The following is a 23183-nucleotide window of genomic DNA, read 5'->3' as shown; positions in this document are numbered from 1 at the left end:
TTAGTCTGGTTTGGGAGTTTCAAGTGGGTCCTTCAAACTGACACCAAGAACAGTGGCTTGTGAGTTTTGTTTCCCAGGGAATAAACCTGTGGAGTGGTTTGGGGTCCTAAGGCAGAAAATGGCCAGCTGCCTCCTGGAATTCAGCCTCTGGAAAGATGCCTCCCAGACGCAATGTGACACTAGTGCAAACTTGATCTAGTTTGAGAGTGCCAAGTGGGTCCTGAAAACTGACACCCAGAACAGTGGCTTCTGAGTTTTGTTTCCCAGGGAAAAAGCCTGTACAATGGTTCAGGTTCCTGCGGCCTTAAATTGGCGGATGCCTCCTAAAGATCCGCCTCTTGCAGGATGTTTCCCACACGCTTAGCGGCACCGGTGCTCACTTAGTGTAGTTTGAGAGTGCCTTGTGTGTCCTGCAAACTGACACCAAGAACAGTGGCTTGTGAGTTTTGTTTCCCAGGGAAAAATCCTGTACAGTGGTTGACGGTCTTGAGGCCTTAAATGGCTGCGTGCCTCCTAGAATTCGGCCTCTCGCAGGATGCCTCCCAGACGCAAGGTGGCAACAGTGCCAACTTGGTCTGGTTTGAGAGTGCCAAGTGGGTCCTGAAAACTGACACCCAGAACAGTGGCTTATGAATTTTGTTTCCCAGGGAAAAGGCCTGTAAACTGGTTGGGGGGCCTGAGGCCTTAAATTGCCGGGTGCCACCTTGAATTCGGACTCCAAAGGATGCCTCCCATACGTAGGGTGGCAGCTGTGCCAACTTTTTCTGGTTTTAGAGTGCCTAGTGTGTCCTGCAAACTGACACCCAGAATAGTGGCTTGTGAGTTTTGTTTCCCAGGGAAAAAGCCTGTGCAGTGGTTCAGAGTCCTGAGGCCTTAAATGCCCGTGTGCCTCCTGGAATTTGGCCTCACGCAGGATGCCTCCCAGACACAAGGTGGCAGCAGTGCAAACTTTGTCTGGATTGAGAGTGCCATGTGAGTCCTGAAAACTGACACCCAGAACAGTGGTTTGTGAGTTTTGTTGCCCAGGGAAAAAGCCTGCACAGTGGTTCAGAGTCCTGATGCCTTAAATGGCTAGGTGCCTCCTGAAATTCGGCCTCACGCAGGATGCCTCCCAGACGCAAGGAGGCACCAGTGCCAACTTGGGCTGCTTTGAGAGTGCGTAGTGGGTCCTGAAAACTGACACCCAGAACACTGGCTTGTGAGTTTTCTTGCCCTGGAAAAAGACTTGTACAATGGTTCTTGGTCCTGAGGCCGTAAATTGCCGCGTGCCTCCTGGAGATCCACCTCTTGCAGGATTTTGCTCAGTTGCTAAGCGGCACCATTGCTCACTTAGTCTGGTTTGAGAGTGTCAAGTGGCTCCTTCAAACTGACACCAAGAACAGTGGCTTGTGAGTTTTGTTCCCCAGGGAAAATGTCTGTACAGTGGTTCAGGGTCCTGAGGCTTTTAATGGCCAGGTGCCTCCTGGAATTCGGCCTCTGGCACGATGCCTCCCAGACGCAATGTGGCACCAGTGCCAACTTGGTCTGGTTTGAGAGTGCCAAGTGGGTCCTGAAAACTGACACCCAGAACAGTGGCTTCTGAGTTTTGTTTCCCAGGGAAAAAGCCTGTAGAGTGGTTCAGGGTCCTGAGGCTTTTAATGGCCAGGTGCCTCAGGGAAGTCGGCCTCTCGCAGCATGCCTCCCAGACGCAAGGTGGCACCAATGCAACTTGGGCTGGTTTGAGAGTGCCTAGTGGGTCCTGAAATCTGACACCTAGAGCAGTGGCTTCTGAGTTTTGTTTCCCAGGGAAAAAGCCGGTACACTGTTTTAGGGGCCTAAGGCATAAAATGCACAGGTGCCTCTGTGAATTCATCCTCTCGCAGGATGCCTCCCATACGCAAGGTGGCACCAGTACCAACTTGGACTGGTTTGAGAGTGCCTAGTGTGTCCTGCAAACTGACACCCAGAACAGTGGCTTGTGAGTTTTGTTTCCCAGGGAAAAAGTCAGTACAGTGGTTTAGGGTGCTGAGGCCGTAAATGGCCAGGTGCCTCCTGGAATTCGTCCTTAAATCGCAGGATGCCTCCCAGATGAAAGGTGGCACCAGTGCCAACTTTGTCTGGATTGAGAGTGCCATGTGGGTCTTGAAAACTGACACCCAGAACAGTGGCTTGTGAGTTTCCATGCCCTGGGAAAAGGCCTGTATAATGGATCAGGGTGCTGCGGCCTTAAATTGCCGGGTGCCTCCTGGAGATCCGCCTCTTGCAGGATTTTGCCCAGATGCTAAGCGGCACCATTGCCAACTAAGTCTGGTTTGAGAGTGTCAAGTGGGTCCTTAAAACTGACACCCAGAGCAGTGGCTTCTGAGTTTTTTTTCCCAGGGAAAATGCCTGTACAGTGGTTCAGGGCCCTGAGGCCTTCAATGGCTAGGTGCCTCCTGTAATTCGGTCTCTCGCAGGATGCCTCCCAAACGCAAGGTGGCACCAGTGCAAACTTGGTCTGGTTTGAGAGTGCCTAGTGGGTCCTGAAAACTGACACCTAGAGTAGTGGCTTCTGAGTTTTGTTTCCCAGGGAAAAAGCCTGTACAGTGCTTTAGGGTCCTAAGGCATAAAATGGCCAGGTGCCTCCTGGAATTCGGCCTCTGGCACGATGCCTCCCTGACGCAAAGTGGCACCAGTGCACACTTGGCCTAGTTTGAGAGTGCCAAGTGGGTCCTGAAAACTGACACCCAGAACAGTGGCTTCTGAGTTTTGTTTCCCAGGGAAAAAGCCTGTACAATGGTTCAGGTTCCTGCGTCCTTAAATTTCCGGATGCCTCCTAAACATCCGCCTCTTGCAGGATGTTTCCCACATGCTTAGCGGGACCGGTGCTCACTTAGTGTAGTTTGAGAGTGCCTTGTGTGTCCTGCAAACTGACACTAAGAACAGTGTCTTGTGAGTTTTGTTTCCCAGGGAAAAACCTGTACAGTGGTTGAGGGTCTTGAGGCCTTCATGGCTAGGTGCCTCCTGGAATTCGGCCTCTCGCAGGATGCCTCCCAGACGCAAGGTAGCACCAGTGCCAACTTGGTCTGGTTTGAGAGTGCCTAGTGGGTCCTGAAAACTGACACCTTGAACAGTGGCTTCTGAGTTTTGTTTCCCAGGGAAAAAGCCTGTACAGTGGTTCAGGGTCCTGAGGCCTTCAATGGCTAGGTGCCTCCTGGAATTCGGCCTCTCGCAGGATGCCTCCCAGACGCAAGGTGGCAACAGTGCCAACTTGGTCTAGTTTGAGAGTGCCTAGTGGGTCCTAAAAATTGACACCCAGAAGAGTGGCTTGTGAGTTTTGTTTCCCAGGGAAAAAGCCTGTACAGTGGTTCAGGGTCCTGAGGCCTTAAATGGCCAGGTGCCTCCTGGAATTCGACCTCTTGCAGGATGCCTCCCAGACGCAAGCTGGCACCAGTGCCAAATTGGGCTGGTTTGTGAGTGCCAAGTGGGTCCTGAAAACTGACACCCAGAACAGTGGCTTGTGAGTTTTGTTTCCCAGGGAAACAGCCTGTACCATGGTTCAGAGTCCGGCGGCCTTAAATTGCCGGGTGCCTCCTGGAGATCCGCCTCATGCAGGATTTTGCCAAGACGCGTAGCGGCACCATTGCCCACCTAGTCTTGTTTGTGAGTGTCCTTCAAACTGATACCAAGAACAGTGGCTTCTGAGTTTTGTTTCCCAGGGAAAAAGCCTGTACAGAGGTTCAGGGTCCTGAGGCCTTCAATGGCTAGGTGCCTCCTGGAATTCGGCCTCTCGCAGGATGCCTCCCAGACGCAAGGTGGCACCAGTGCCAACTTGGTCTCGTATGAGAGTGCCTAGTGGCTCCTGAAAACTGACACCCAGAACAGTGGCTTGTGAGTTTTGTTTCCCAGGGAAAAGGCCTGTACAATGGTTCAGGGTCCTGCGGCCTTAAATTGCTGGGTGCCTCCTGGAGATCCGCCTCTTGCAGTATTTTTACCAGACGCTAAGCGTCACCATTGCCCACTTAGTCTGGTTTGGGAGTTTCAAGTGGGTCCTTCAAACTGACACCAAGAACAGTGGCTTGTGAGTTTTGTTTCCCAGGGAATAAACCTGTGGAGTGGTTTGGGGTCTTAAGGCAGAAAATGGCCAGGTGCCTCCTGGAATTCAGCCTCTGGAAAGATGCCTCCCAGACGCAATGTGACACTAGTGCAAACTTGATCTAGTTTGAGAGTGCCAAGTGGGTCCTGAAAACTGACACCCAGAACAGTGGCTTCTGAGTTTTGTTTCCCAGGGAAAAAGCCTGTACAATGGTTCAGGTTCCTGCGGCCTTAAATTGGCGGATGCCTCCTAAAGATCCGCCTCTTGCAGGATGTTTCCCACACGCTTAGCGGCACCGGTGCTCACTTAGTGTAGTTTGAGAGTGCCTTGTGTGTCCTGCAAACTGACACCAAGAACAGTGGCTTGTGAGTTTTGTTTCCCAGGGAAAAAGCCTGTACAGTGGTTCAGGGTCTTGAGGCCTTTAATGGCCAGGTGCCTCCAGGAAGTCGTCCTATCGCAGGATGCCTCCCAGACGCAAGGTGGCACCAATGCAACTTGGTCTGGTTTGAGAGTGCCTAGTGGGTCCTGAAAACTGACACCTAGAGCAGTGGCTTCTGAGTTTTGTTTCCCAGGGAAAAAGCCTGTACACCGTTTTAGGGGCCTAAGGCAGAAAATGCCCAGGTGCATCTGTGAATTCACCCTCTCGCAGGATGCCTCCCATACGCAAGGTGGCACCAGGACCAACTTTGTCTGGTTTGAGAGTGCCTAGTGTGTCCTCCAAACTGACACCCAGAACAGTGGTTTCTGAGTTTTGTTGCTCAAGAAAAAAGCCTGCACATTGGTTCAGGGTGCTGAGGCCTTAAATGGCCGAGTGCCTCCTGGAATTCGGCCTTAAATCGAAGGATGCCTCCCAGACGCAAGCTGGCACCAGTGCCAACTTTGTCTGGATTGAGAGTGCCTTGTGGGTCCTGAAAACTGACACCCAGAACAGTGGCTTGTGAGTTTCTTTGCCCTGGGAAAAGGCCTGTATAATGGACCAGGGTCCTGCGGCCTTAAATAGCCGGGTGCCTCCTGGAGATCCGCCTCTTGCAGGATTGTGCCCAGACGCTAAGCGGCACCATTGCCCACTTAGTCTGGTTTGAGAGTGTCAAGTGGGTCCTTCAAACTGACACCCAGAGCAGTGGCTTCTGAGTTTTGTTACCCAGAAAAAAGCCTGTACATTGGTTAAGGGGCCTGAGCCAGAAAATGGCCAGCTGCGTCCTGTAATTCGGCCTCTCGCAGGATGCCTCCCAGACGCAATGTGGCACCAGTGCAAACATGGTCTAATTTGAGAGTGCCAAGTGGGTCCTGAAAACTGACACCCAGAACAGTGGCTTCTGAGTTTTGTTTCCCAGGGAAAAAGCCTGTACAGTGGTTCAGGGTCCTGAAGCATTAAATGGCCAGGTGCCTCCTGGAATTCGGCCTCTCGCAGTATGCCTCCCAGACGCAAGGTAGCACCAGTGCCAACTTGGTCTGGTTTGAGAGTGCCTAGTGGGTCCTGAAAACTGACACCTTGAACAGTGGCTTCTGAGTTTTGTTTCCCAGGGAAAAAGCCTGTACAGTGGTTCAGGGTCCTGAGGCCTTCAATGGCTAGGTGCCTCCTGGAATTCGGCCTCTCGCAGGATGCCTACCAGACGCAAGGTGGCAACAGTGCCAACTTTGTCTCGTTTGAGAGTGCCTAGTGGGTCCTAAAAACTGACACCCAGAAGAGTGGCTTGTGAGTTTTGTTTCCCAGGGAAAAAGCCTGTACAGTGGTTCAGGGTCCTGAGGCCTTAAATGGCCAGGTGCCTCCTGGAATTCGACCTCTTGCAGGATGCCTCCCAGACGCAAGCTGGCACCAGTGCCAGCTTGGTCTGGTTTGTGAGTGCCAAGTGGGTCCTGAAAACTGACACCCAGAACAGTGGCTTGTGAGTTTTGTTTCCCAGGGAAACAGCCTGTACCATGGTTCAGAGTCCGGCGGCCTTAAATTGCCGGGTGCCTCCTGGAGATCCGCCTCATGCAGGATTTTGCCAAAACGCGTAGCGGCACCATTGCCCACCTTGTCTTATTTGTGAGTGTCCTTAAAACTGATACCAAGAACAGTGGCTTCTGAGTTTTGTTTCCCAGGGAAAAAGCCTGTACAGAGGTTCAGGGTCCTGAGGCCTTCAATGGCTAGGTGCCTCCTGGAATTCGGCCTCTCGCAGGATGCCTCCCAGACGCAAGGTGGCAACAGTGCCAACTTGGTCTAGTTTGAGAGTGCCTAGTGGGTCCTAAAAATTGACACCCAGAAGAGTGGCTTGTGAGTTTTGTTTCCCAGGGAAAAAGCCTGTACAGTGGTTCAGGGTCCTGAGGCCTTAAATGGCCAGGTGCCTCCTGGAATTCGACCTCTTGCAGGATGCCTCCCAGACGCAAGCTGGCACCAGTGCCAAATTGGGCTGGTTTGTGAGTGCCAAGTGGGTCCTGAAAACTGACACCCAGAACAGTGGCTTGTGAGTTTTGTTTCCCAGGGAAACAGCCTGTACCATGGTTCAGAGTCCGGCGGCCTTAAATTGCCGGGTGCCTCCTGGAGATCCGCCTCATGCAGGATTTTGCCAAGACGCGTAGCGGCACCATTGCCCACCTAGTCTTGTTTGTGAGTGTCCTTCAAACTGATACCAAGAACAGTGGCTTCTGAGTTTTGTTTCCCAGGGAAAAAGCCTGTACAGAGGTTCAGGGTCCTGAGGCCTTCAATGGCTAGGTGCCTCCTGGAATTCGGCCTCTCGCAGGATGCCTCCCAGACGCAAGGTGGCACCAGTGCCAACTTGGTCTCGTATGAGAGTGCCTAGTGGCTCCTGAAAACTGACACCCAGAACAGTGGCTTGTGAGTTTTGTTTCCCAGGGAAAAGGCCTGTACAATGGTTCAGGGTCCTGCGGCCTTAAATTGCTGGGTGCCTCCTGGAGATCCGCCTCTTGCAGTATTTTTACCAGACGCTAAGCGTCACCATTGCCCACTTAGTCTGGTTTGGGAGTTTCAAGTGGGTCCTTCAAACTGACACCAAGAACAGTGGCTTGTGAGTTTTGTTTCCCAGGGAATAAACCTGTGGAGTGGTTTGGGGTCTTAAGGCAGAAAATGGCCAGGTGCCTCCTGGAATTCAGCCTCTGGAAAGATGCCTCCCAGACGCAATGTGACACTAGTGCAAACTTGATCTAGTTTGAGAGTGCCAAGTGGGTCCTGAAAACTGACACCCAGAACAGTGGCTTCTGAGTTTTGTTTCCCAGGGAAAAAGCCTGTACAATGGTTCAGGTTCCTGCGGCCTTAAATTGGCGGATGCCTCCTAAAGATCCGCCTCTTGCAGGATGTTTCCCACACGCTTAGCGGCACCGGTGCTCACTTAGTGTAGTTTGAGAGTGCCTTGTGTGTCCTGCAAACTGACACCAAGAACAGTGGCTTGTGAGTTTTGTTTCCCAGGGAAAAAGCCTGTACAGTGGTTCAGGGTCTTGAGGCCTTTAATGGCCAGGTGCCTCCAGGAAGTCGTCCTATCGCAGGATGCCTCCCAGACGCAAGGTGGCACCAATGCAACTTGGTCTGGTTTGAGAGTGCCTAGTGGGTCCTGAAAACTGACACCTAGAGCAGTGGCTTCTGAGTTTTGTTTCCCAGGGAAAAAGCCTGTACACCGTTTTAGGGGCCTAAGGCAGAAAATGCCCAGGTGCATCTGTGAATTCACCCTCTCGCAGGATGCCTCCCATACGCAAGGTGGCACCAGGACCAACTTTGTCTGGTTTGAGAGTGCCTAGTGTGTCCTCCAAACTGACACCCAGAACAGTGGTTTCTGAGTTTTGTTGCTCAAGAAAAAAGCCTGCACATTGGTTCAGGGTGCTGAGGCCTTAAATGGCCGAGTGCCTCCTGGAATTCGGCCTTAAATCGAAGGATGCCTCCCAGACGCAAGCTGGCACCAGTGCCAACTTTGTCTGGATTGAGAGTGCCTTGTGGGTCCTGAAAACTGACACCCAGAACAGTGGCTTGTGAGTTTCTTTGCCCTGGGAAAAGGCCTGTATAATGGACCAGGGTCCTGCGGCCTTAAATAGCCGGGTGCCTCCTGGAGATCCGCCTCTTGCAGGATTGTGCCCAGACGCTAAGCGGCACCATTGCCCACTTAGTCTGGTTTGAGAGTGTCAAGTGGGTCCTTCAAACTGACACCCAGAGCAGTGGCTTCTGAGTTTTGTTACCCAGAAAAAAGCCTGTACATTGGTTAAGGGGCCTGAGCCAGAAAATGGCCAGCTGCGTCCTGTAATTCGGCCTCTCGCAGGATGCCTCCCAGACGCAATGTGGCACCAGTGCAAACATGGTCTAATTTGAGAGTGCCAAGTGGGTCCTGAAAACTGACACCCAGAACAGTGGCTTCTGAGTTTTGTTTCCCAGGGAAAAAGCCTGTACAGTGGTTCAGGGTCCTGAAGCATTAAATGGCCAGGTGCCTCCTGGAATTCGGCCTCTCGCAGTATGCCTCCCAGACGCAAGGTAGCACCAGTGCCAACTTGGTCTGGTTTGAGAGTGCCTAGTGGGTCCTGAAAACTGACACCTTGAACAGTGGCTTCTGAGTTTTGTTTCCCAGGGAAAAAGCCTGTACAGTGGTTCAGGGTCCTGAGGCCTTCAATGGCTAGGTGCCTCCTGGAATTCGGCCTCTCGCAGGATGCCTACCAGACGCAAGGTGGCAACAGTGCCAACTTTGTCTCGTTTGAGAGTGCCTAGTGGGTCCTAAAAACTGACACCCAGAAGAGTGGCTTGTGAGTTTTGTTTCCCAGGGAAAAAGCCTGTACAGTGGTTCAGGGTCCTGAGGCCTTAAATGGCCAGGTGCCTCCTGGAATTCGACCTCTTGCAGGATGCCTCCCAGACGCAAGCTGGCACCAGTGCCAGCTTGGTCTGGTTTGTGAGTGCCAAGTGGGTCCTGAAAACTGACACCCAGAACAGTGGCTTGTGAGTTTTGTTTCCCAGGGAAACAGCCTGTACCATGGTTCAGAGTCCGGCGGCCTTAAATTGCCGGGTGCCTCCTGGAGATCCGCCTCATGCAGGATTTTGCCAAGACGCGTAGCGGCACCATTGCCCACCTTGTCTTATTTGTGAGTGTCCTTCAAACTGATACCAAGAACAGTGGCTTCTGAGTTTTGTTTCCCAGGGAAAAAGCCTGTACAGAGGTTCAGGGTCCTGAGGCCTTCAATGGCTAGGTGCCTCCTGGAATTCGGCCTCTCGCAGGATGCCTCCCAGACGCAAGGTGGCACCAGTGCCAACTTGGTCTCGTATGAGAGTGCCTAGTGGCTCCTGAAAACTGACACCCAGAACAGTGGCTTGTGAGTTTTGTTTCCCAGGGAAAAGGCCTGTACAATGGTTAAGGGTCCTGCGGCCTTAAATTGCTGGGTGCCTCCTGGAGATCCGCCTCTTGCAGTATTTTTACCAGACGCTAAGCGTCACCATTGCCCACTTAGTCTGGTTTGGGAGTTTCAAGTGGGTCCTTCAAACTGACACCAAGAACAGTGGCTTGTGAGTTTTGTTTCCCAGGGAATAAACCTGTGGAGTGGTTTGGGGTCCTAAGGCAGAAAATGGCCAGCTGCCTCCTGGAATTCAGCCTCTGGAAAGATGCCTCCCAGACGCAATGTGACACTAGTGCAAACTTGATCTAGTTTGAGAGTGCCAAGTGGGTCCTGAAAACTGACACCCAGAACAGTGGCTTCTGAGTTTTGTTTCCCAGGGAAAAAGCCTGTACAATGGTTCAGGTTCCTGCGGCCTTAAATTGGCGGATGCCTCCTAAAGATCCGCCTCTTGCAGGATGTTTCCCACACGCTTAGCGGCACCGGTGCTCACTTAGTGTAGTTTGAGAGTGCCTTGTGTGTCCTGCAAACTGACACCAAGAACAGTGGCTTGTGAGTTTTGTTTCCCAGGGAAAAATCCTGTACAGTGGTTGACGGTCTTGAGGCCTTAAATGGCTGCGTGCCTCCTAGAATTCGGCCTCTCGCAGGATGCCTCCCAGACGCAAGGTGGCAACAGTGCCAACTTGGTCTGGTTTGAGAGTGCCAAGTGGGTCCTGAAAACTGACACCCAGAACAGTGGCTTATGAATTTTGTTTCCCAGGGAAAAGGCCTGTAAACTGGTTGGGGGGCCTGAGGCCTTAAATTGCCGGGTGCCACCTTGAATTCGGACTCCAAAGGATGCCTCCCATACGTAGGGTGGCAGCTGTGCCAACTTTTTCTGGTTTTAGAGTGCCTAGTGTGTCCTGCAAACTGACACCCAGAATAGTGGCTTGTGAGTTTTGTTTCCCAGGGAAAAAGCCTGTACAGTGGTTCAGAGTCCTGAGGCCTTAAATGCCCGTGTGCCTCCTGGAATTTGGCCTCACGCAGGATGCCTCCCAGACACAAGGTGGCAGCAGTGCAAACTTTGTCTGGATTGAGAGTGCCATGTGAGTCCTGAAAACTGACACCCAGAACAGTGGTTTGTGAGTTTTGTTGCCCAGGGAAAAAGCCTGCACAGTGGTTCAGAGTCCTGATGCCTTAAATGGCTAGGTGCCTCCTGAAATTCGGCCTCACGCAGGATGCCTCCCAGACGCAAGGAGGCACCAGTGCCAACTTGGGCTGCTTTGAGAGTGCGTAGTGGGTCCTGAAAACTGACACCCAGAACACTGGCTTGTGAGTTTTCTTGCCCTGGAAAAAGACTTGAACAATGGTTCTTGGTCCTGAGGCCGTAAATTGCCGGGTGCCTCCTGGAGATCCGCCTCATCCAGGATTTTGCCAAGACGCGTAGCGGCACCATTGCCCACCTAGTCTTGTTTGTGAGTGTCCTTCAAACTGATACCAAGAACAGTGGCTTCTGAGTTTTGTTTCCCAGGGAAAAAGCCTGTACAGAGGTTCAGGGTCCTGAGGCCTTCAATGGCTAGGTGCCTCCTGGAATTCGGCCTCTCGCAGGATGCCTCCCAGACGCAAGGTGGCACCAGTGCCAACTTGGTCTCGTATGAGAGTGCCTAGTGGCTCCTGAAAACTGACACCCAGAACAGTGGCTTGTGAGTTTTGTTTCCCAGGGAAAAGGCCTGTACAATGGTTCAGGGTCCTGCGGCCTTAAATTGCTGGGTGCCTCCTGGAGATCCGCCTCTTGCAGTATTTTTACCAGACGCTAAGCGTCACCATTGCCCACTTAGTCTGGTTTGGGAGTTTCAAGTGGGTCCTTCAAACTGACACCAAGAACAGTGGCTTGTGAGTTTTGTTTCCCAGGGAATAAACCTGTGGAGTGGTTTGGGGTCTTAAGGCAGAAAATGGCCAGGTGCCTCCTGGAATTCAGCCTCTGGAAAGATGCCTCCCAGACGCAATGTGACACTAGTGCAAACTTGATCTAGTTTGAGAGTGCCAAGTGGGTCCTGAAAACTGACACCCAGAACAGTGGCTTCTGAGTTTTGTTTCCCAGGGAAAAAGCCTGTACAATGGTTCAGGTTCCTGCGGCCTTAAATTGGCGGATGCCTCCTAAAGATCCGCCTCTTGCAGGATGTTTCCCACACGCTTAGCGGCACCGGTGCTCACTTAGTGTAGTTTGAGAGTGCCTTGTGTGTCCTGCAAACTGACACCAAGAACAGTGGCTTGTGAGTTTTGTTTCCCAGGGAAAAAGCCTGTACAGTGGTTCAGGGTCTTGAGGCCTTTAATGGCCAGGTGCCTCCAGGAAGTCGTCCTATCGCAGGATGCCTCCCAGACGCAAGGTGGCACCAATGCAACTTGGTCTGGTTTGAGAGTGCCTAGTGGGTCCTGAAAACTGACACCTAGAGCAGTGGCTTCTGAGTTTTGTTTCCCAGGGAAAAAGCCTGTACACCGTTTTAGGGGCCTAAGGCAGAAAATGCCCAGGTGCATCTGTGAATTCACCCTCTCGCAGGATGCCTCCCATACGCAAGGTGGCACCAGGACCAACTTGGTCTGGTTTGAGAGTGCCTAGTGTGTCCTCCAAACTGACACCCAGAACAGTGGTTTCTGAGTTTTGTTGCTCAAGAAAAAAGCCTGCACATTGGTTCAGGGTGCTGAGGCCTTAAATGGCCGAGTGCCTCCTGGAATTCGGCCTTAAATCGAAGGATGCCTCCCAGACGCAAGCTGGCACCAGTGCCAACTTTGTCTGGATTGAGAGTGCCTTGTGGGTCCTGAAAACTGACACCCAGAACAGTGGCTTGTGAGTTTCTTTGCCCTGGGAAAAGGCCTGTATAATGGACCAGGGTCCTGCGGCCTTAAATAGCCGGGTGCCTCCTGGAGATCCGCCTCTTGCAGGATTGTGCCCAGACGCTAAGCGGCACCATTGCCCACTTAGTCTGGTTTGAGAGTGTCAAGTGGGTCCTTCAAACTGACACCCAGAGCAGTGGCTTCTGAGTTTTGTTACCCAGAAAAAAGCCTGTACATTGGTTAAGGGGCCTGAGCCAGAAAATGGCCAGCTGCGTCCTGTAATTCGGCCTCTCGCAGGATGCCTCCCAGACGCAATGTGGCACCAGTGCAAACATGGTCTAATTTGAGAGTGCCAAGTGGGTCCTGAAAACTGACACCCAGAACAGTGGCTTGTGAGTTTCCATGCCCTGGGAAAAGGCCTGTATAATGGATCAGGGTGCTGCGGCCTTAAATTGCCGGGTGCCTCCTGGAGATCCGCCTCTTGCAGGATTTTGCCCAGATGCTAAGCGGCACCATTGCCAACTTAGTCTGGTTTGAGAGTGTCAAGTGCGTCCTTAAAACTGACACCCAGAGCAGTGGCTTCTGAGTTTTTTTTCCCAGGGAAAATGCCTGTACAGTGGTTCAGGGCCCTGAGGCCTTCAATGGTTAGGTGCCTCCTGTAATTTGGCCTCTCGCAGGATGCCTCCCAAACGCAAGGTGGCACCAGTGCCAACTTGGTCTGGTTTGAGAGTGCCTAGTGGGTCCTGAAAACTGACACCTAGAGTAGTGGCTTCTGAGTTTTGTTTCCTAGGGAAAAAGCCTGTACAGTGCTTTAGGGTCCTAAGGCATAAAATGGCCAGGTGCCTCCTGGAATTCGGCCTCTGGCACGATGCCTCCCTGACGCAAAGTGGCACCAGTGCACACTTGGCCTAGTTTGAGAGTGCCAAGTGGGTCCTGAAAACTGACACCCAGAACAGTGGCTTCTGAGTTTTGTTTCCCAGGGAAAAAGTCTGTACAATGGTTCAGGTTCCTGCGTCCTTAAATTTCCGGATGCCTCCTAAACATCCGCCTCTTGCAGGATGTTTCCCACATGCTTAGCGGCACCGGTGCTCACTTAGTGTAGTTTGAGAGTGCCTTGTGTGTCCTGCAAACTGACACTAAGAACAGTGTCTTCTGAGTATTGTTTCCCAGGGAAAAACCTGTACAGTGGTTGAGGGTCTTGAGGCCTTCATGGCTAGGTGCCTCCTGGAATTCGGCCTCTCGCAGGATGCCTCCCAGACGCAAGGTGGCACCAGTGCCAACTTGGTCTGGTTTGAGAGTGCTAGTGGGTCCTGAAAACTGACACCTTGAACAGTGGCTTCTGAGTTTTGTTTCCCAGGGAAAAAGCCTGTACAGTGGTTCAGGGTCCTGAAGCATTAAATGGCCAGGTGCCTCCTGGAATTCGGCCTCTCGCAGTATGCCTCCCAGACGCAAGGTAGCACCAGTGCCAACTTGGTCTGGTTTGAGAGTGCTAGTGGGTCCTGAAAACTGACACCTTGAACAGTGGCTTCTGAGTTTTGTTTCCCAGGGAAAAAGCCTGTACAGTGGTTCAGGGTCCTGAGGCCTTCAATGGCTAGGTGCCTCCTGGAATTCGGCCTCTCGCAGGATGCCTACCAGACGCAAGGTGGCAACAGTGCCAACTTTGTCTCGTTTGAGAGTGCCTAGTGGGTCCTAAAAACTGACACCCAGAAGAGTGGCTTGTGAGTTTTGTTTCCCAGGGAAAAAGCCTGTACAGTGGTTCAGGGTCCTGAGGCCTTAAATGGCCAGGTGCCTCCTGGAATTCGACCTCTTGCAGGATGCCTCCCAGACGCAAGCTGGCACCAGTGCCAGCTTGGTCTGGTTTGTGAGTGCCAAGTGGGTCCTGAAAACTGACACCCAGAACAGTGGCTTGTGAGTTTTGTTTCCCAGGGAAACAGCCTGTACCATGGTTCAGAGTCCTGCGGCCTTAAATTGCCGGGTGCCTCCTGGAGATCCGCCTCATGCAGGATTTTGCCAAGACGCGTAGCGGCACCATTGCCCACCTTGTCTTATTTGTGAGTGTCCTTCAAACTGATACCAAGAACAGTGGCTTCTGAGTTTTGTTTCCCAGGGAAAAAGCCTGTACAGAGGTTCAGGGTCCTGAGGCCTTCAATGGCTAGGTGCCTCCTGGAATTCGGCCTCTCGCAGGATGCCTCCCAGACGCAAGGTGGCACCAGTGCCAACTTGGTCTCGTATGAGAGTGCCTAGTGGCTCCTGAAAACTGACACCCAGAACAGTGGCTTGTGAGTTTTGTTTCCCAGGGAAAAGGCCTGTACAATGGTTAAGGGTCCTGCGGCCTTAAATTGCTGGGTGCCTCCTGGAGATCCGCCTCTTGCAGTATTTTTACCAGACGCTAAGCGTCACCATTGCCCACTTAGTCTGGTTTGGGAGTTTCAAGTGGGTCCTTCAAACTGACACCAAGAACAGTGGCTTGTGAGTTTTGTTTCCCAGGGAATAAACCTGTGGAGTGGTTTGGGGTCCTAAGGCAGAAAATGGCCAGCTGCCTCCTGGAATTCAGCCTCTGGAAAGATGCCTCCCAGACGCAATGTGACACTAGTGCAAACTTGATCTAGTTTGAGAGTGCCAAGTGGGTCCTGAAAACTGACACCCAGAACAGTGGCTTCTGAGTTTTGTTTCCCAGGGAAAAAGCCTGTACAATGGTTCAGGTTCCTGCGGCCTTAAATTGGCGGATGCCTCCTAAAGATCCGCCTCTTGCAGGATGTTTCCCACACGCTTAGCGGCACCGGTGCTCACTTAGTGTAGTTTGAGAGTGCCTTGTGTGTCCTGCAAACTGACACCAAGAACAGTGGCTTGTGAGTTTTGTTTCCCAGGGAAAAATCCTGTACAGTGGTTGACGGTCTTGAGGCCTTAAATGGCTGCGTGCCTCCTAGAATTCGGCCTCTCGCAGGATGCCTCCCAGACGCAAGGTGGCAACAGTGCCAACTTGGTCTGCTTTGAGAGTGCCAAGTGGGTCCTGAAAACTGACACCCAGAACAGTGGCTTATGAATTTTGTTTCCCAGGGAAAAGGCCTGTAAACTGGTTGGGGGGCCTGAGGCCTTAAATTGCCGGGTGCCACCTTGAATTCGGACTCCAAAGGATGCCTCCCATACGTAGGGTGGCAGCTGTGCCAACTTTTTCTGGTTTTAGAGTGCCTAGTGTGTCCTGCAAACTGACACCCAGAATAGTGGCTTGTGAGTTTTGTTTCCCAGGGAAAAAGCCTGTACAGTGGTTCAGAGTCCTGAGGCCTTAAATGCCCGTGTGCCTCCTGGAATTTGGCCTCACGCAGGATGCCTCCCAGACACAAGGTGGCAGCAGTGCAAACTTTGTCTGGATTGAGAGTGCCATGTGAGTCCTGAAAACTGACACCCAGAACAGTGGTTTGTGAGTTTTGTTGCCCAGGGAAAAAGCCTGCACAGTGGTTCAGAGTCCTGATGCCTTAAATGGCTAGGTGCCTCCTGAAATTCGGCCTCACGCAGGATGCCTCCCAGACGCAAGGAGGCACCAGTGCCAACTTGGGCTGCTTTGAGAGTGCGTAGTGGGTCCTGAAAACTGACACCCAGAACACTGGCTTGTGAGTTTTCTTGCCCTGGAAAAAGACTTGTACAATGGTTCTTGGTCCTGAGGCCGTGAATTGCCGCGTGCCTTCTGGACATCCACCTCTTGCAGGATTTTGCTCAGTTGCTAAGCGGCACCATTGCCCACTTAGTCTGGTTTGAGAGTGTCAAGTGGGTCCTTCAAACTGACACCAAGAACAGTGGCTTGTGAGTTTTGTTCCCCAGGGAAAATGTCTGTACAGTGGTTCAGGGTCCTGAGGCTTTTAAAGGCCAGGTGCCTCCTGGAATTCAGCCTCTGGCACGATGCCTCCCAGACGCAATGTGGCACCAGTGCCAACTTGGTCTGGTTTGAGAGTGCCAAGTGGGTCCTGAAAACTGACACCCAGAACAGTGGCTTCTGAGTTTTGTTTCCCAGGGAAAAAGCCTGTAGAGTGGTTCAGGGTCCTGAGGCTTTTAATGGCCAGGTGCCTCAGGGAAGTCGGCCTCTCGCAGCATGCCTCCCAGACGCAAGGTGGCACCAATGCAACTTGGGCTGGTTTGAGAGTGCCTAGTGGGTCCTGAAATCTGACACCTAGAGCAGTGGCTTCTGAGTTTTGTTTCCCAGGGAAAAAGCCGGTACACTGTTTTAGGGGCCTAAGGCAGAAAATGCACAGGTGCCTCTGTGAATTCATCCTCTCGCAGGATGCCTCCATTACGCAAGGTGGCACCAGTACCAACTTGGACTGGTTTGAGAGTGTCTAGTGTGTCCTGCAAACTGACACCCAGAACAGTGGCTTGTGAGTTTTGTTTCCCAGGGAAAAAGCCAGTACAGTGGTTTAGGGTGCTGAGGCCGTAAATGGCCAGGTGCCTCCTGGAATTCGTCCTTAAATCACAGGATGCCTCCCAGATGAAAGGTGGCACCAGTGCCAACTTTGTCTGGATTGAGAGTGCCATGTGGGTCTTGAAAACTGACACCCAGAACAGTGGCTTGTGAGTTTCCATGCCCTGGGAAAAGGCCTGTATAATGGATCAGGGTGCTGCGGCCTTAAATTGCCGGGTGCCTCCTGGAGATCCGCCTCTTGCAGGATTTTGCCCAGATGCTAAGCGGCACCATTGCCAACTTAGTCTGGTTTGAGAGTGTCAAGTGGGTCCTTAAAACTGACACCCAGAGCAGTGGCTTCTGAGTTTTTTTTCCCAGGGAAAATGCCTGTACAGTGGTTCAGGGCCCTGAGGCCTTCAATGGCTAGGTGCCTCCTGTAATTTGGCCTCTCGCAGGATGCCTCCCAAACGCAAGGTGGCACCAGTGCCAACTTGGTCTGGTTTGAGAGTGCCTAGTGGGTCCTGAAAACTGACACCTAGAGTAGTGGCTTCTGAGTTTTGTTTCCCAGGGAAAAAGCCTGTACAGTGCTTTAGGGTCCTAAGGCATAAAATGGCCAGGTGCCTCCTGGAATTCGGCCTCTGGCACGATGCCTCCCTGACGCAAAGTGGCACCAGTGCACACTTGGCCTAGTTTGAGAGTGCCAAGTGGGTCCTGAAAACTGACACCCAGAACAGTGGCTTCTGAGTTTTGTTTCCCAGGGAAAAAGTCTGTACAATGGTTCAGGTTCCTGCGTCCTTAAATTTCCGGATGCCTCCTAAACATCCGCCTCTTGCAGGATGTTTCCCACATGCTTAGCGGCACCGGTGCTCACTTAGTGTAGTTTGAGAGTGCCTTGTGTGTCCTGCAAACTGACACTAAGAACAGTGTCTTCTGAGTATTGTTTCCCAGGGAAAAACCTGTACAGTGGTTGAGGGTCTTGAGGCCTTCATGGCTAGGTGCCTCCTGGAATTCGGCCTCTCGCAGGATGCCTCCCAGACGCAAGGTAGCACCAGTGCCAACTTGGTCTGGTTTGAGAGTGCCTAGTGGGTCCTGAAAACTGACACCTTGAACAGTGGCTTCTGAGTTTTGTTTCCCAGGGAAAAAGCCTGTACAGTGGTTCAGGGTCCTGAGGCCTTCAATGGCTAGGTGCCTCCTGGAATTCGGCCTCTCGCAGGATGCCTCCCAGACGCAAGGTGGCAACAGTGCCAACTTTGTCTCGTTTGAGAGTGCCTAGTGGGTCCTAAAAATTGACACCCAGAAGAGTGGCTTGTGAGTTTTGTTTCCCAGGGAAAAAGCCTGTACAGTGGTTCAGGGTCCTGAGGCCTTAAATGGCCAGGTGCCTCCTGGAATTCGACCTCTTGCAGGATGCCTCCCAGACGCAAGCTGGCACCAGTGCCAAATTGGGCTGGTTTGTGAGTGCCAAGTGGGTCCTGAAAACTGACACCCAGAACAGTGGCTTGTGAGTTTTGTTTCCCAGGGAAACAGCCTGTACCATGGTTCAGAGTCCGGCGGCCTTAAATTGCCGGGTGCCTCCTGGAGATCCGCCTCATGCAGGATTTTGCCAAGACGCGTAGCGGCACCATTGCCCACCTAGTCTTGTTTGTGAGTGTCCTTCAAACTGATACCAAGAACAGTGGCTTCTGAGTTTTGTTTCCCAGGGAAAAAGCCTGTACAGTGGTTCAGGGTCCTGAGGCCTTCAATGGCTAGGTGCCTCCTGGAATTCGGCCTCTCGCAGGATGCCTCCCAGACGCAAGGTGGCACCAGTGCCAACTTGGTCTCGTATGAGAGTGCCTAGTGGCTCCTGAAAACTGACACCCAGAACAGTGGCTTGTGAGTTTTGTTTCCCAGGGAAAAGGCCTGTACAATGGTTCAGGGTCCTGCGGCCTTAAATTGCTGGGTGCCTCCTGGAGATCCGCCTCTTGCAGTATTTTTACCAGACGCTAAGCGTCACCATTGCCCACTTAGTCTGGTTTGGGAGTTTCAAGTGGGTCCTTCAAACTGACACCAAGAACAGTGGCTTGTGAGTTTTGTTTCTCAGGGAATAAACCTGTGGAGTGGTTTGGGGTCCTAAGGCAGAAAATGGCCAGCTGCCTCCTGGAATTCAGCCTGTGGAAAGATGCCTCCCAGACGCAATGTGACACTAGTGCAAACTTGATCTAGTTTGAGAGTGCCAAGTGGGTCCTGAAAACTGACACCCAGAACAGTGGCTTCTGAGTTTTGTTTCCCAGGGAAAAAGCCTGTACAATGGTTCAGGTTCCTGCGGCCTTAAATTGGCGGATGCCTCCTAAAGATCCGCCTCTTGCAGGATGTTTCCCACACGCTTAGCGGCACCGGTGCTCACTTAGTGTAGTTTGAGAGTGCCTTGTGTGTCCTGCAAACTGACACCAAGAACAGTGGCTTGTGAGTTTTGTTTCCCAGGGAAAAATCCTGTACAGTGGTTGACGGTCTTGAGGCCTTAAATGGCTGCGTGCCTCCTAGAATTCAGCCTCTCGCAGGATGCCTCCCAGACGCAAGGTGGCAACAGTGCCAACTTGGTCTGGTTTGAGAGTGCCAAGTGGGTCCTGAAAACTGACACCCAGAACAGTGGCTTATGAATTTTGTTTCCCAGGGAAAAGGCCTGTAAACTGGTTGGGGGGCCTGAGGCCTTAAATTGCCGGGTGCCACCTTGAATTCGGACTCCAAAGGATGCCTCCCATACGTAGGGTGGCAGCTGTGCCAACTTTTTCTGGTTTTAGAGTGCCTAGTGTGTCCTGCAAACTGACACCCAGAATAGTGGCTTGTGAGTTTTGTTTCCCAGGGAAAAAGCCTGTACAGTGGTTCAGAGTCCTGAGGCCTTAAATGCCCGTGTGCCTCCTGGAATTTGGCCTCACGCAGGATGCCTCCCAGACACAAGGTGGCAGCAGTGCAAACTTTGTCTGGATTGAGAGTGCCATGTGAGTCCTGAAAACTGACACCCAGAACAGTGGTTTGTGAGTTTTGTTGCCCAGGGAAAAAGCCTGCACAGTGGTTCAGAGTCCTGATGCCTTAAATGGCTAGGTGCCTCCTGAAATTCGGCCTCACGCAGGATGCCTCCCAGACGCAAGGAGGCACCAGTGCCAACTTGGGCTGCTTTGAGAGTGCGTAGTGGGTCCTGAAAACTGACACCCAGAACACTGGCTTGTGAGTTTTCTTGCCCTGGAAAAAGACTTGTACAATGGTTCTTGGTCCTGAGGCCGTAAATTGCCGCGTGCCTCCTGGAGATCCACCTCTTGCAGGATTTTGCTCAGTTGCTAAGCGGCACCATTGCCCACTTAGTCTGGTTTGAGAGTGTCAAGTGGGTCCTCAAAACTGACACCCAGAACAGTGGCTTCTGACTTCTGTGTCCCAGGGAAAAGGCCTGTATACTGGTTCAGGGTCCTGCGGCCTTAAATTGCCGGGTGCCTACTGGAGATCCGCCTCTTGCAGGATTTTGCCCAGACGCAAAGCGGCACCATTGCCCAATTAGTCCGGTTTGAGAGTGTAAAGTGGGTCCTTTAAACTGACACCAAGAACCTGGCTTCTGAGTTTTGATTCCCAGGGAAAAAGCCTGTACAATGGTTCAGGGTCCTGCGGCCTTAAATTGCCGGAAGCCTCCTAAAGATCCGCCTCTTGCAGGATGTTTCCAAGACGCTTAGCGGCAACGGTGCTCACTTAGTGCAGTTTGAGAGTGCCTAGTGTGTCCTGCAAACTGACACAAAGAACAGTGGCTTCTGAGTTTTGTTTCCCAGGGAAAAAGCCTGTACAGTGGTTTAGGGGCCTAAGGCAGATAATGGCCAGGTGCCTCTGTGAATTCGGCCTCCCGTAGGATTCCTCTCCGACACAAGGTGGCAGCAGTGCCAACTTAGTCTAGTTGGAGAGTGCCAAGTGGGTCCTGAAAACTGACACCCAGAACAGTGGCTTGTGAGTTTTGTTTACCAGGGAAAAAACCTGTACAATGGTTCAGGGTCCTGCGGCCTTAAATTGCGGGGTGCCTCCTGGAGATCCACCTCTTGCTCTATTTTGCCCAAAGGCTGAGCAACACCATTACCCACTTAGTCTGGTTTGAGAGTGTCAAGTGGGTCCTTCAAACTGATACCAAGAACAGTGGCTTGTGAGTTTTGTTTACCAGGGAAAAAGCCTGTACAGTGGTTCAGGGTCCTGCGGCCTTAAATTGCCGGGTGCCTCCTCGAGATCCGCCTTTTGCAGGATGCTTCCCTGACGTTTCGCGGCACAGGTGCTCACTTAGACTGGTTTGAGAGTGCCTAGTGGGTCCTGAAAACCGACACACAGAACAGTGGCTTCTCAGTTTTGTTTCCCACGGAAAAAGCCTGTACAGTGGTTCAGGGTCCTGAGGCCTTCAATGGCTAGGTGCATCCTGGAATTCGGCCTCTCGGAGGATGCCTCCCAGACGAAAGGATGCAGCAGTGCCAACTTGGTCTAGTTTGAGAGTGCCAAGTGGGTCCTGAAAACTGACACCCAGAAGAGTCGCTTCTGAGTTTTGTTGCCTAGGGAAAAAGCCTGTTAAATGGTTCAGGGTCCTGCAGCCTTAAATTGCCGGGTGCCTCCTGGCGATCCGCCTCTTGCAGGATTTTGCCCAGACGCTAAGGGCCACCATGGCCCACTTATTCTGGTTTTAGAGTGTCAAGTGGGTCCTTCAAACTGACACCAAGAACAGTGGCTTGTGAGTTTTGTTTCCCAGGGAAAAAGCCTGCACAGTGGTTCAGGATCCTGATGCCTTAAATGGCTAGGTGCCTCCTGGATTTCGGCCTCACGCAGGATGCCTCCCAGACGCGAGGAGGCCCCAGTGCCAACTTGGGCTGGTTTGAGAGTGCCTGGTGGGTCCTGCAAGCTGACACCCAGAACAGTGGCTTCTGAGTTTTGTTGCCCTGGGAAAAGGCCTGTAAATTGGTTCAGGGTCCTGCGGCCTTAAATTGCCAGGTGCCTCCTGGAGATCCGCCTCTTGCCGGTTTTTGCCCAGACGCTAAACGGCACCATTGCCCACTTAGTCTGGTTTGAGAGTGTCAAGTGGGTCCTTCAAACTGACCCCAAGAACAGTGGCTTGTGACTTTTGTTTCCCCGGGAAAAAGCATGTAAAATGCTTCAGGGTCCTGCGGCCCTTAATTTCCGGATGCCTCCTAAAGATCCGCCTCTTGCAGAATGTTTCCCAGACGCTTAGAGGCACCGGTGCTGACTTAGTGTAGTTTGAGAGTGCCTAGTGGTCCTGAAAACTGACACCTAGCGCAGTGGCTTCTGAGATTTGTTTCCCAGGGAAATACCCTGTAGACTAGTTCAGGGTCCTGAGGCCTTAAATTTCAGGGGGCCTCCTGACGATCCGGCTCTCGCAGGATGCCTCCCAGACGCAAAGAGGCAGTAGTGCCAACTTGGGCTGGTTTGAGAGTGCCTAGTGGGTCCTGAAAACTGACACCCAGAACAGTGGCTTCTGAGTTTTGTTTCCCAAGCAAAAAGCCTGTACATTGGTTCAGGGTCCCGAGGCCTTCAATGGCCAGGTGCCTCCTGGAATTCGGCCTCCGGCAGGATTCCTCCCAGACGCAAGGTGGCACCAATGCCACCTGAGTATAGTTTGAGAGTGCCAAGTGGGTGCTGAAAACTGACACCCCGAACAGTGGCTTGTGTGTTTTGTTTCCCAGGGAAAAAGCCTGTACACTGGTTCAGGGTCCTGCGGCCTTAAATTTCAGGGGGCCTCCTGGAGATCCGCCTCTTGAAGGATTTTTCCAATACGCTAAGCGGCACCATTGCCCACTTAGTCTGGTTTGAGAGTGCCTAGTGGGTCCTGAAAACTGACACCTAGAGCAGTGGCTTCTGAGTTTTGTTTCCCAGGGAAAAAGCCTGTACAGTGGTTCAGGGTCCTGAGGCGTTAAATTTCAGGGTGCCTCCTGGAATTCGGCCTCTCGCAGGATGCCTACCAGATGCAAGCTGGCACCAGTGCCAACTTGGTCTGGTTTGAGAGTGCCAAGTGGGTCCTGAAAACTGACACCAAGAACAGCGGTTTGTGAGTTTTGTTTCCCAGGGAAAAAGCCTGTACAGTGGTTCAGGGTCCTGCGGCCTTAAATTGCAAGCTGCCTCATGGAGATCGGCCTCCGCAGGATGCCGCCCAGACGCAAAGTGGCAGCAGTGCCAACTTGGTCTAGTTTGAGAGTGTGTAGTGGGTCCTTCAAACTGACACCCAGAACAGTGGCTTCTGAGTTTTGTTTCCCAGGGAAAAAGCCTGTACAGTGGTTCAGGGTCCTGAGGCCTTCAATGGCTAGGTGTCTCCTGGAATTCGGCCCTTCGCAGGATGCCTCCCAGACGCAATGTGGCACCAGTGCCAACTTGGTCTAGTTTGAGAGTGCCTAGTGGGTCCTCAAAACTGACACCCAGAACAGTGGCTTCTGACTTCTGTGTCCCAGGGAAAAGGCCTGTATACTGGTTCAGGGTCCTGCGGCCTTAAATTGCCGGGTGCCTACTGGAGATCCGCCTCATGCAGGATTTTGCCCAGACGCAAAGCGGCACCATTGCCCAATTAGTCTGGTTTGAGAGTGTAAAGTGGGTCCTTCAAACTGACACCAAGAACCTGGCTTCTGAGTTTTGATTCCC

The sequence above is a fragment of the Fringilla coelebs genome, assembly GCF_963513975.1.
Source record: "Fringilla coelebs genome assembly, contig: SCAFFOLD_32, whole genome shotgun sequence".
Lineage (NCBI taxonomy): Eukaryota > Metazoa > Chordata > Aves > Passeriformes > Fringillidae > Fringilla > Fringilla coelebs.
Note: the sequence above shows the minus strand (reverse complement) of the source record.